Below are 12,990 nucleotides of genomic sequence, written 5' to 3' on the forward strand. Positions count from 1 at the left end.
AAAAAAAAATGAAAGGAGGAAGACAGAAAAGTTTCTCTGACAACAAAATGATACTTAGAAAAAAAGTGAAACAACATCCCTCTGAACTAATACTGTATTACAAGCAAGAAAGAAAATCTTTCACAAGCACATCTAAAGACAAAGAATCCACTTCTATATGTTGGTTTTGCTCGGAAGTCTAAAGTCCTGCTCTCAAAAGTGGGCACTGTATATAACAATGCTGATGAAATAAGTTCTGAACATGAAATATTTTGCAGTAAAGAGATATACAATTAAGCTGTTAAGAACTGAGTCCTCTCTACTCAACTGAGCTGAGGCTGAGGAACAACCATACGTTCCTTGACTTGTATGGATTTTAGGGTGTGGGTGAGAGATATAAGGAAAAAACATGCAGGTGGCTATTTGTGAGTAAGAAATAGCAAGCTCCCTAGGGCAGAGAAGCTGAGCCGGTCCCAGCACCTGGAAGGAAGCTCCCCCGCTGCCATTCCAAGCTCCTAGGGCAGAGAAGCTGAGCCACGCGGGTGCCAGAAGCATCCCTCCCCCTGTGGAAATGAGAAGACACATACACAAGCCTCAAAAACAGACTTCTGGATAACCTACAGCAACCCCAAAGGGAAACAAGATGGAAAATTCTGATACTCAACCACCTGGACTCTCTGAACTGGCAACAAAAGAGGATCTGGGAAAAATGAAATCAGAAATAATTACTCAGATAACAGCAAAGATTTTGCTCATGGTGCAAGACATGATTAATAAATCTAGACAGGACACAGATTAAAAAATAGAGGATCTGAGGAACATGATGGAATCCCAACATAGGAAACAAATGGAATCAATAAAACAGATGCAAGCAGATTTCCAGGAGATTAAAAACTCCATCGAAAGTCTGCATGGCAGAATGAACCAATGTGAGGATAGAATTTCACATATAGAAGAAAAGATTACAATTAGTGACCAGGAAAAGAAAAATCACTTTAAAATTGCAAAGGAACATGAGAAATCAATCCAGCAGCTGCTAGATGATGCAAAGAAGAATAACATAAGACTGATTGGAGTCAACGAAAAAACAGGAGAGAGTGGAGATGACATAAAAAAACTGTTCACAGAAGTGATGGCAGAAAACTTCCCAAGGAGGGGAAAAGAACTTGACATACAGATAAGTGAGGCACATAGTACTCCAGCTAGCCTTGATCAAAAAAAATCTACACATAGGCATATAATAGTTAGGATTCCAGAAACCCAATAGAAGAACAAAATTCTACAAGCAGTGAGAGAAAAAGAAACAAATCACATACAAAGGAAAGCCCATCAGAATCACAGCAGACTTCTCAATGCAAACCCTCAAGGCAAGAAAAGCTTGGAGTGATGTATCTCAAGCCCTAAAGGGAAACAGCCTCCAACCCAGATTGATGTACCCTGCAAAACTATCTTTCAAAATTGATGGAGAAATAAGATACTTTCATGAAAAAAGAGCACTTCAGGAACTTCATGATTACCAAACCAGCACTCCAAAAAATTTTAGACAATACCCTAGGAAAAGACAGTGAGGATCACAACCCCAGGAAACCCAGCAGAATGAATCCATTGGGCGTGACAAATTAAATGCAAAGAGGGAGAATCCAACAAAAAGAAAAATTTATGACAAGGCTTTGAAAACTTTTAACTTCATCTCCCTAATGAGTGTATAATTCAATCTTGTTATTGTACTGATTAGTATTTTTCTGATTCTAGAGTTGCACACCTTTCCTTGTGCTGTACTGGCTATTTATCACCTTCTTATGTCTACTTTTTAATTGGGTTGTCTATTAATGAGCTCTAAGTATTCCTTATATATTCTGGTCATAGGTTATATGCATTGCAAATATGGTCTGTTTAAGGATGACTTTTCATTTTAATGATGTCATTTAAAGTTCTAAATTTTGATGGAATCTCATTTATCAATTTTTTTCTTTTATACTTCATGTCTTTTGTATACTAGGTAGTTCTTGCCTACCCTGAATTCATAAACATTTTCCCTTATAATTTCTTCTTAAAGTTTTATACTTTCAGGCTTTCTTATTTAGGTTCATAGATCCCTTCAAGTTATTTTCATGTATGGAAATAAAGAGTTAAGGTTAATTTTTTATATACGGATACCAGGTGTTCTAGTGCCATTTGCTGAAAACAGTATCTCTTCCTCAGCTCTTGAATTGAGTTTATATTCTATAAAATGCTAATGTTAAATAATCTTTCAAAAGTCAGAGGACCATATATGTGTGGTTCTATTTCTAGATTCTCTGTTTTATTCCAATGATCTATATGTCTTTCCTTACACCAACACTGCCTTGATTACTGTAGCTTTAGAAGAAGTCTTAAAATTAGGTACTAAATGTCTCCCAACACTGTTTTGCTTTGTTTTGTTTTTTAAACTTTTCTAGGTCCTTTGTACTCATACATAACTTTTAAATTTCAATATCCAATTCTTCATTTATAGCAAGTATACACAGACCTGAATTTTTATATATACCTTGTGCTTTCTAATCCTGCTAAATTCAAATACAAGTTCTCGGGGTTCCTAGAGATTTCTTAGTATTTTCTCTGTAGATGATCATTTCATCTACATATAAACATTTTGCTTCTACCTTGCCAATCCTATCCTAATTGTGTCATTTTATTGCTAGACTATTTTGGTTTAGGCCTAGGTTTCAAAGTTTAATGGACAGATAAAGAGTAAGCAAATCTGCCCTTGTTCCCCACCTTAAGGAGGAAGCATTGTATCTTTTCCATTCATATAAGGCATTCTCGCTGGAAGTATGGAGTACATGTTTTTAATCGGTTGAGAAGGTTCTGTTCTACTTCTAGTCTCCTGATAGCTTTTACCATGAACAGCTGTAGAATTTAGTCCAATACTTTTTCTCCAAATAGTGACAGGATCATATGGCTTTTTCCTTTCCTCTGTTAAAATGATGACTTTTGGGTGTGGGTCTTCCAATGCTGAACCAACACTGCCATCCCTATAACAAAACCACTTTCTACATCCTGCCAGATCTGACTTCTAATAGTTTGTTTTGTTAAGCAAATTTCTATCTATGTTCATACTTTTTTCTTCTATTATCTTTATCCAGTTTTAGGATTAGCACAATGTTGAGTTCCTAAAATGAGGAGAGAAGTGTTCCTTCTTTTTTCTGCTTTAATTGTTTGGTATAATTTATCAGTTAAAATGTTTATGAGCCTGCTGTTGTCATATAGGTAGGTTTTCAAGCTAGGAATATACTCTCTTTAATAGGTGCTATTCAAATTTTATATTTCCTCCAGAGTTAGTTTCATTAATTTGTCTTCCAAGGTACTTCTTAGAAGTTGTCAAATTTATTTCAAAACAGATTTTTGAAATATGCTTTCTATATCCTTTTAAATTCTGTAAAATCTGTGGTAATGTCTCTTAGATCTTCATATTGTAATTTTAAAAATGTATAATTGATACTGTGTAACAGGAAGAAAAGGTCTAAAGGAGCAGGGGAAGTGGGAGGGGTAGGGGAAAGGGAAAAAGGGAAAAGAAAAAATATGAGAAAAGGGAAAAAATGGAAACAAAGCCTTTTCAAATAGGGAAGGGTGGAGGGGGTGAAGGGAGGGCAAGGGAAGGGGAAAAAAATAAGAACCAAGATACTCATGTAATGGTACAAGATCCCAGTGATGAATGTAACTGTATTTTATACCTGAAATGTACCAATAAACTTAATGGGAAAAAAAGAAAAATAAAAAAGAAAGAAAAGAAATAGCAAGCTCTCCCTGTATTCTCAGACAGAGGACAAATATCTGGAATGTATAAAGAACTAAAAAACAGACCCCCCAAATTTAAAGACCCAATCCAAAAATGATCATGTGAAATGAATAGACACTTCTCAGATAAAGAAGTACAAGCAGCCAATAAATACATGAAAAAATGCTCAATATCACTGGCCATTCAAGAAATGCAAATTATAACAACACTGAGATTTCATCTCACCCAGAAAGAATGGCTATCATCAAGAAATCAATCAATAGCAAATGCTGGGGAGACTGTAGGGGGAAAGGGGACCCTTTTCCACTATTGTTGGTAGTACAAATTGGTACAACCATGATGGAAAGTCCTTTGGCTTGAATATTCCCAAAAAACTAAAACTAAGGGCCAGAGATATAGCTCAGTGGTGCAAGGTCCTGAGTTCAATCCCTGGTACAAAAATAAATAAATAAGTAAATAAATAAACTCCTCAAAAGAGTAAAAGGTATCATATTACAGTGATACATGCATACCCATGTTTATAGCAGCACAGTTCATAATAGCTAAATCTGAGAGGTAGCCTATATGTCCATCAATAGGTGGACAGATAAAGAAAATGTGGAGATCCCAGTGAGAGGCGAGTGTGGACCAGAGCAGAGCAGCTACAGAAACTTCCAGCCAGGTCCCTACACTAACCCTGGCCCCTTGGGCCCACAAGCCCCAGCCAAAGACCTGATGGGAAAAGAGCAGCACAGGCACACAAGCAACAGCAGGAGGCCCACTCTGATACCATCAGTAAATATGCACAGAACCTACCCAGAAGCCCAACCAGATATCAGTAACTAGCGTGCTCAGTCCCCACCCAAAGGACCTCCCAGACAACAGCTACATAGGAGGGCAGGCCCTAGCCAGAGGCATGCCTAGATACCAGCCCAAGTGTGCACAGGCCCCAGCCAGAACCCCACCCAGACAACAGGACAATGCAGAGATCCAGAAGGCTACCACTCTGAACCAAGGAATCAGTGCAGTGGAGAGCAGCAGAGAAAAGGCCACTCCATGGCTCACTGATAATTGAAGACCACTGGGTGAACAAAAAGTTGCCTCAACAAAGGCACACCAGGCTGCATCTGACGAAATGAGAAGACAGGTAAACAAGTCTCAAAACCAGACTTCCAAAGGCAACCCCAAAGGGAAACAAAATGGAATAATCTGATACTCAACCACCTGGACTCCCTAAACTGGCAATGAAAGAGGATCTGGAAAAAATGAAATGAGAAATAATTCCTCAGATAACAACAGAGATTGTGCCTCTAGCACAAGACATGATTAATAAATCTAGAGCAGACACAGATTTTAAAAAAAAATAGATGAGCTGAGGAACATGTTGGAATCCCAACATAGGGAACAAATGGAATTCATAACACAGATTCAAACAGATTTTCAGGGGATGAAAAACTCCACAGAAAGTCTCCATTGGCAGCAGAATGAGCCAAAGTGAGGACAGAATTTCCAATACAGAAGACAGGATTCCAAATAGTGATAAAGAAAAGAAATTTTTCTTACAAATAGTAGGGACCAAGAGAAAAAATCCAGCAGCTGCTAGATGATGCAAAGAAGACTAACATAAGACTGATCAGAGTCAATGAAGAAACAGGAGAGAGTGCAAACAACATAGAAAAACTATTCACAGAAGCAATGGCAGAAAACTTCCCAAATGGGGGAAAGAACTTGACATACAGATAAGTGAGGCATATAGGATTCCAAGTAGCCATGATCAAAATAAATATATACCTATGCATATAATAGTTAACATTCCAGAAACCCAAAAGAAGAACAAAATTCTACAAGCAGTTAGAGAAAAGAAACAAATCACATACAAAGGAAAGCACATCAGAATCACAGCAGACTTCTCAGCACAAACCCTCAAGGCAAGAAGAGCTTGGAGTGAAGAAGTATGTCAAACCCTAAAGGAAAACAACCTCCAACCCAGATTGATGTACCCTGCAAAACTATCTTTCAAATTTGATGGAGAAATAAGATACTTTCATGACAAAGAGCACCTGAGGAACTTCATGAATACCAAACTAGCACTCCAAAAAAATTTTAAACATTATCCTAGGAAAAGATAATGAGGATCACAACCCCAGAAAAACCAACAGAATGAATCCAAGCACAACAAGAATCAAGCACAACAAGAAATTAAATGCAAAATGGGAGAATCCAACAATAAAAAGTCATGACAAGGATAACACAATATGTATCAGTTATAACCATCAATGTTAATGGCCTCAACTCACCATTCAAAAGAAATAGACTGGCAAAATGGGTCAAGAAGCAAGAAGCAACAATATGCTACATACAAGAAACATACTTAATTCAAAAAGAAACTCATACTGAAAGTTAAAGGGTGGAAAACAATACTGCATTAGTAGCTATCCTATTTGCAGATCAAACAGATTCCAAGCCAACACTGACTAAGAGGGACTAAGAAGGACACTACATCCTTGTAAGGGAAAAATCCAAGAGGAAGAGATGACAATCATAAATATCTATGCATAAATGCTAGTGTGCCCAAATATATAACAGACATGAAAAATCAAATAAGCACTAATACAATAGTAATGCAGGACCTCAATACCCCATTGTTACAAATAGATCAGCTAGACAAAAAATAAGCAATGAAATACTAGAACTCAATAAAAATCTTGAACAAATGAACTTAATAGATGTTTACAGAGTGTTCCACCTCCACAAAATCAGAATACACATTCTTCTCAGCTGCACATGGATCATTCTCCAAAATAGACCTCATACTCATTCACAGAACATGTTTAAGGAAGTCCAAAGGAATTGAAGTTATCCCCTGTATATTATCAGACCACAGTGCAATGAAATTGGACATCAATAGCAAAAGAAACTGCAAGAATTTCATAAACACATGGAAAATGAACAACACACTTCTGAATAACCAATGGGTCACAGAGGAAATTCAAGAAGAAATCAGACAGTTCCTTCAATTAAATGACAATGACAATACCACATATCAGAATCTATGGGGCACAATGAAAGCAGTCTTATGAGGGAAATTCATAGGAGTGAATACTCATATTAGGAAAACAGAGTGATCTCAAAGAACCTGATGCTGAACCTCAAACTTCTAGAAAAAGAAGAGCAGGACAAACCCAAAGCTCATACAAGGGAGAAAATTATAAAGTTCAGAGCACAAATCAATGCCTTGGAGACTAAGAGAATGATACTAATAAAATCAATGAAGCAAAGACTTGGTGCTTTGGAAGAGTAAACAAAAATGGCAAACCCTTAGCCATCCTTATCAAAAAAAGGAAAGGAAAGGCCCAAATCCATGCAATTAGGAATGAAAAAGATGAAATTTCAACAGACCCAGCAGAAATCCAGAGGATCATCAACACCTACTTCGAGAACCTATATGCCAATAAGAAAGAAAACACAGAAGAAATGGACAAATTCCTAGATACATATGAACAACCAAAGTTTAATGAAGAAGACTTAAAAATTCTAAGAAACCCAATATCAATCAACAAAATTGAAAACATAATTAAAAATGTAACAACTAAAAAAAGTCTGGGCCCTGATGGCTTCACTGCTGAATTCTATAAGACATTTAGAAAAGAAATATTGCTACTACTGTTTAAACTCTTCAGTGAAATTAAAAGAGAAGCAATACTCCCGAATTCATTCCTGGAAGCAAGCATCACCTTGATCCCCAAAGCAGAAAAAAAACACAACTGAAAAAAGAGAACTATAGGCCAATAAACATAGATGCAAAAATCCTTAATAAGATACGGGCAAATAGAATGCAGAAAATAATCAAAAGGATCCTACACCCTGACCAAGTGGGATTCATCCAAGGATGCAAAGATGGTTCAACATACACAAATCAATAAATTTAATACACTATATTAATAAAGCCAAGGACAAAAAACATACAATCATCTCAATAGATGCAGAAAAAGCATTTGACAAAATCCAACATGCATTTATGATAAAAACCCTACAAAAAATTGGAACAGACAGTCTCTACCTTAACCTGATAAAGGCCATCTATGAACTGCCAATATCATACTAAATGGTCAAAAACTGAAATCCTTCACACTAAAATCAGGAACAAGACAAGGATATCCACTATCACCACTCCTGTTCAATATAGTTTTGGAAACATTAGCCACAGCAATTAGACAAGAGAAATAAATAAAAGGAATAAAGATAAGAAATGAAGAAAGCCATTGACATTATTTGCAGACAACATGGCATTCTATATAGAAGACCCCAAGAACTCCACCAAAAGTCTTCCAGAGTTAATAACCAAATTCAGTAGAGTAGCTGGATACAAGCTCAACACACAAAAATCAGTAGCTTTCCTGTACACAAACAGACTCACTGAAAAAGGAACTGGAGAAACAAGTCCCTTCACAATAGCATCCAAAAAAAAATGAAATACCTAGGAATTAACTTAATGAAAGAAATCAAAGACCTCTACTCTGAAAAATATAGCACTCTGAAAAAAGAGATCAAAGATGATATCAGGAAATGTAAGGACAAACTTGCTCCTGAGTAGGAAGAACCAATATAGTGAAAATGGCCATATTGCCAAAACTGCTCTATAGATTCAATGCAATCCCAATTGAAATCTCAGCAGCATACTTCACACACCTTGAAAAAACAATCCAAAAATTCATTTGGAAGAAGAAGAGACCTTGAATAGCAAAAGTAATTCTAGGCAACAGAGACATTGCAGCAGTCATCACAATCCCCAACCTGAAACTATACTACAAAGCTACTGTGATAAAAACAGCATGGTACTGGCAAAGAAATAGATCTGAGGACCAGTGGAACAGATTAGAAGATGCAGAAACAACTCCAGACACACTCAGCCACCTTATCTTTGACCAAGGAGCCAAACACCCTCACTGGAGGAAAGATAGCCTCTTTAATAAATGGTGCTGAAAAACCGGGTTTAAACTTTCCAAAGATTAAAACTAGACCTATATCTCTCATCATGCACTAAACAAAACTCAAAATGGATTAAAGATCTAAATATTAAAACAGAATCGCTAAACTGGCTGGAACAGAAGTTAGGGAGAACTCTTGAAGACATTGGCGTAAGAAAAGGTTTTATGAACAAAACCTCAGTTGCCCATGAACTAGCACAAAGAATCAACAAGTGGGATCTCTTCTTATTAAAAAGCTTCTGCACAGCAAGAGAAATGACCAACAATGTGAAGAGACAACCCACAATGTCGGAAAAAATTTTCACCTGCTGTTCCTCAAACAAAGGTCTACTATCTCGAATCTATAAAGAACTTCAAAAAATCAGACCCTCCAAATTTAAAGACCCAATCCAAAAATGAGCATCTGAAATGAACAGACATTTCTCAGACAAAGAAGTAGAAATAGCAAATAAATACATGAAAAAAATGTTCAACATCACTGGTCATTCGAGAGATGCAAATGAAAACAATACTGAGATTCCACCTCACCCCAGAAAGAATGGCTGTTATCATGAAATCAACCAATAACAAATGCTGGTCGGGCTGTGGGGAAAAAGGAACCCTTTTCCCCTATTGGTAGGAGTGCAGGCTGGTGCAACCACTGTGAAAATCCATATGGAGATACTTCAAAGAACTAGGACTAGAGGTCCCATTTGACCCAGCTATTCCCCTGCTGGGGATCTTCCCCAAAGAATTAAAAGAATCACACCACAGCAATATATGTGCAACCATGTTTATAGCAGCACAGTTTGTAATAGCTAAAACATGGAAACAACCTAATTGACCACCAACTGGAGATTAGATAAAGAAAATGGGGAGGGGGGTATAGAATGGAGTACTACTCAGGCATAAAGAATGAGAAATTAGAGGCATTTATAGCTAAATGGTTGCACATTGAGGTGCTACTCTTAAGTGAAATAAATAGTACACACATGTGTAAGTACCAAATAGTATCTCTGGTGTGAGATACTGAAACTGCAAATAAGGATGAAAATGTATAATAGATAATGTGAAATAAGAAGAAAAGGTGCAAATGGGAAGGGGAACCAGGAGGAGTAGGGGAAAGAAAATTGGGGAATGGGATTAATAAGAGAAAAAGAAAAAATGGAAAAAGTCTTTGTAAATAGGGAGGGGTGGTGGGGTTGAAGGTAGGCCAGTAGAAGGGGGAACAAATAAGAATCAAGATATATTATGTAAAGGTACAAATCTCCAATGATGAATGTCATTATACTGTACACCTAAAATGTACCAATTAAATTAATTACAAAAGAAAATGTGCTATTTATATACAATGGAGTGCTACTCTTCTATAAAGAAGGATAAACTTGAAGCATTTTTATGTAAATGGGTCCACATTAAAACTATAATCTTAAGTGAAATAATTAGGCACACAAGTTTAAATATTGCATTATTTCATTTGTGTGAGAAATCCAAAGTATAAATAAGGAGCAAAATAAGAAAGAGAGACATTAGAGAGCAGGAAGAACTAGTTCAAATGGGGAGGGGAACAAGAGATAATGAGGAGGGAAGAAAGGGAAAAGGGATTTAAAGGAAAAAAGAATTGAAAGAAAAAATGGAAATAGAGCTTTTTTAAAAATTAATTTTATTGGTACAATTTAAATATATAGAATGATCACATTCAACAAAGGAATTTCTCCCTGTACATGGTATATCTTGATTCCTCTTTTTCTCCACATTGCCTTCCCACCTGTCAAGCCCCACTCCCCTCCTTATTTACAGAAGTTTTATTTCAATTTTTTTCTTTCTTTTCTCAATTCTTTTTCTTTTCCCTTCCTTTTCCCTCTTCCCCCTCACACTTTCCCTTGCATTTTGGACCGTTTCATCCTATTTCGTATTATCTGTTATACATTTTGGTCTTTATTTACCCTTTCAATTTCTCACACCAGAGAGACAATGCATTATTTACACACATGTGTCTCATTTATTTCACTGAAGAATATAGTCCCAAGTTGCATCCATTTAGCTATAAAAGTCTCAAGTTTATCTTTCTTTATGGCTGAGTAGTACTCCATTGTATAAAAGAAAAAAAAAACTCATCTTTTTTATCCATTCATTGGTTGATGGGCATTTTGGTTGTTTCCAAGATTTACCTATTACAAACTATGTCATGAAAAACATGGATGTGTATATATCATTGTGGAATGATGCTTTTAATTCTTTTAGGAAGATACCAACAGGGAAATACCTGGGTCAAATGGGACCCCTAATCCTAACTTTTCGAGGAATCTCCACACTGATTTCCACAATGGTTTCATCAGGCTGCACTCCCACAAATAGTAGAGCAGGGTTCCATTTTCCCCAGAACCCCATCAGCATTTGTTGTTGGTTGATTTCTTGATAATAGCCATTCTTTCTGGAGTGAGATGGAATCTCAGTGTTGTTTTAATTTGAATCTCTTGGGTGATCAGTGATGATGAACATTTTTCATATATTTATTTGTCATTTCTACTTCTTTGAGAAATATCTGTTCATTTCAGATGTCCATTTTTGGATTGGGTCTTTAAATTTGGAGGGGTCTGATTTTTTCAATTCTTTGTATGTTCTAGATATTAGTCCATTATCTGAGGGACTACTGGTTAAAAGTTTTCCCACTTTGTGGGTTGTCTCTTCACTCTGTTGGTGATTTCTTTTGTGGTGAAAAAAAAATTTTTAATAGGATGAGACCCCGGTTGTTGATTATTTGCACTATTTCCCTAATGACCACAGATCCAAAAATCTTCAATACAATACTAGCAAATAAAATGCAACAAATCATCAAGATTATACACCATGAGCAAGTAGGATTCATCCAGGGATGTAGGGATGGTTCAACATACACAGATCAATAAATGTAATACACCGTATCAACAGAGCTACAGTCAAAAATCACATGATCATCTCAATAGATGCAGAAAAAGCATTTGACAAAATCCAACACCTATTCATGATAAAAACCCTACAGAAAATTGGAACAGATGGCACTTTAAAAAAATTTTTATCAAACCCCAAATTTGGAGCTTTCAAGATGACCAGAAATGTCATAGTTCCAAACATAAATTTATGTCTGATAATTTTACTTTGTATTCTAATTTTTGTTGCCTTCAAATGTTGCACTTGGTTTTCTAATTTATGTGAGTGAACAAAACTTGTCAATATTATGCTTGTCCAATGATTCACACTGACTATGCTTTTTCAGAACAAATTAGTCTAATTAGTCATTTCCTATGGTCTCCTACCCTCCACTCTCTGATGTTTCCACCATATCACTCTAACCCATCATCTTAATAGCACAAATAATATTACATATTAATACTTCTGTGGTCAAAAAAATATCTCTGTTGTCTATCATCCTTCTCACAACATCCTATTCTCCCTTGTAATGAGTGTTTTGTTTCAGTTGTTCATGAGTGAATATCCAACACATGGACCACTGATTACGTGGTGCACTGTAAGTGCTAAATAATTGCTTGGTGTTTCTTTCAGCAATAAAAGCAAAAAAAAAAAAAAAAGAAAGAGAATTGATGGTTTTGGGAATAAGGAAAGTGCAGGAAATAAGCAAAATGTAAAGGCCTTTTGACTGGCACCACCATTAGACAAAAGTATTCTGATGTCTATCAAATTGTACACAATGGTGAGTAAAATATTATCCAATGGTATACTGGAAATATGAAGGTTTCTAGAACTCAAAAGATTCCACTTTGAAGTATAATTATTTGACTTACAACCTATGTTATAATGGATATATTACTCTCTCTAACTTTTTGGTTTCCTATCTCTAAAATAGGATAATATTGGTTTGTTTTTATTAAAATTAAAAATTATCATCATGTAACATATCTTCCAAATGAGATACAACTGCTGTTCAATATGTACCAGGTTTCTGCTTAGTTAATGGTACTTGCTCCCCAGCACAAGGAAATAACTGCAGTAGATGGAATAGTGTAACAACCAGACAAAATACAAGGGTCATAGGAATTATGAGAGTTGAACGTTGGATAATATCATATATTTGGGTGAAAGTTAAAATAGACCCCAGATAATGAATAATATTTAATTTTAACTTCAAGAACAATCTGGGTTTTTGTGGGGTAAATGAGACAGACTGGGGAAGACAGTGGTATTATTGATGTAAAAGATGGTGATGATAGTAACATTAGTCTTAAATTCTTGTTCACCTAGAAAATTCATTTTCCAAAATAGAATAGACTAGAGGCTAGTAGAAATAGT

Source organism: Heterocephalus glaber, unplaced genomic scaffold (assembly GCF_053883595.1).
Source record: "Heterocephalus glaber isolate CG9 unplaced genomic scaffold, H.glaber_assembly_v1.0 deba00001428, whole genome shotgun sequence".
NCBI classification, from domain to species: domain Eukaryota; kingdom Metazoa; phylum Chordata; class Mammalia; order Rodentia; family Bathyergidae; genus Heterocephalus; species Heterocephalus glaber.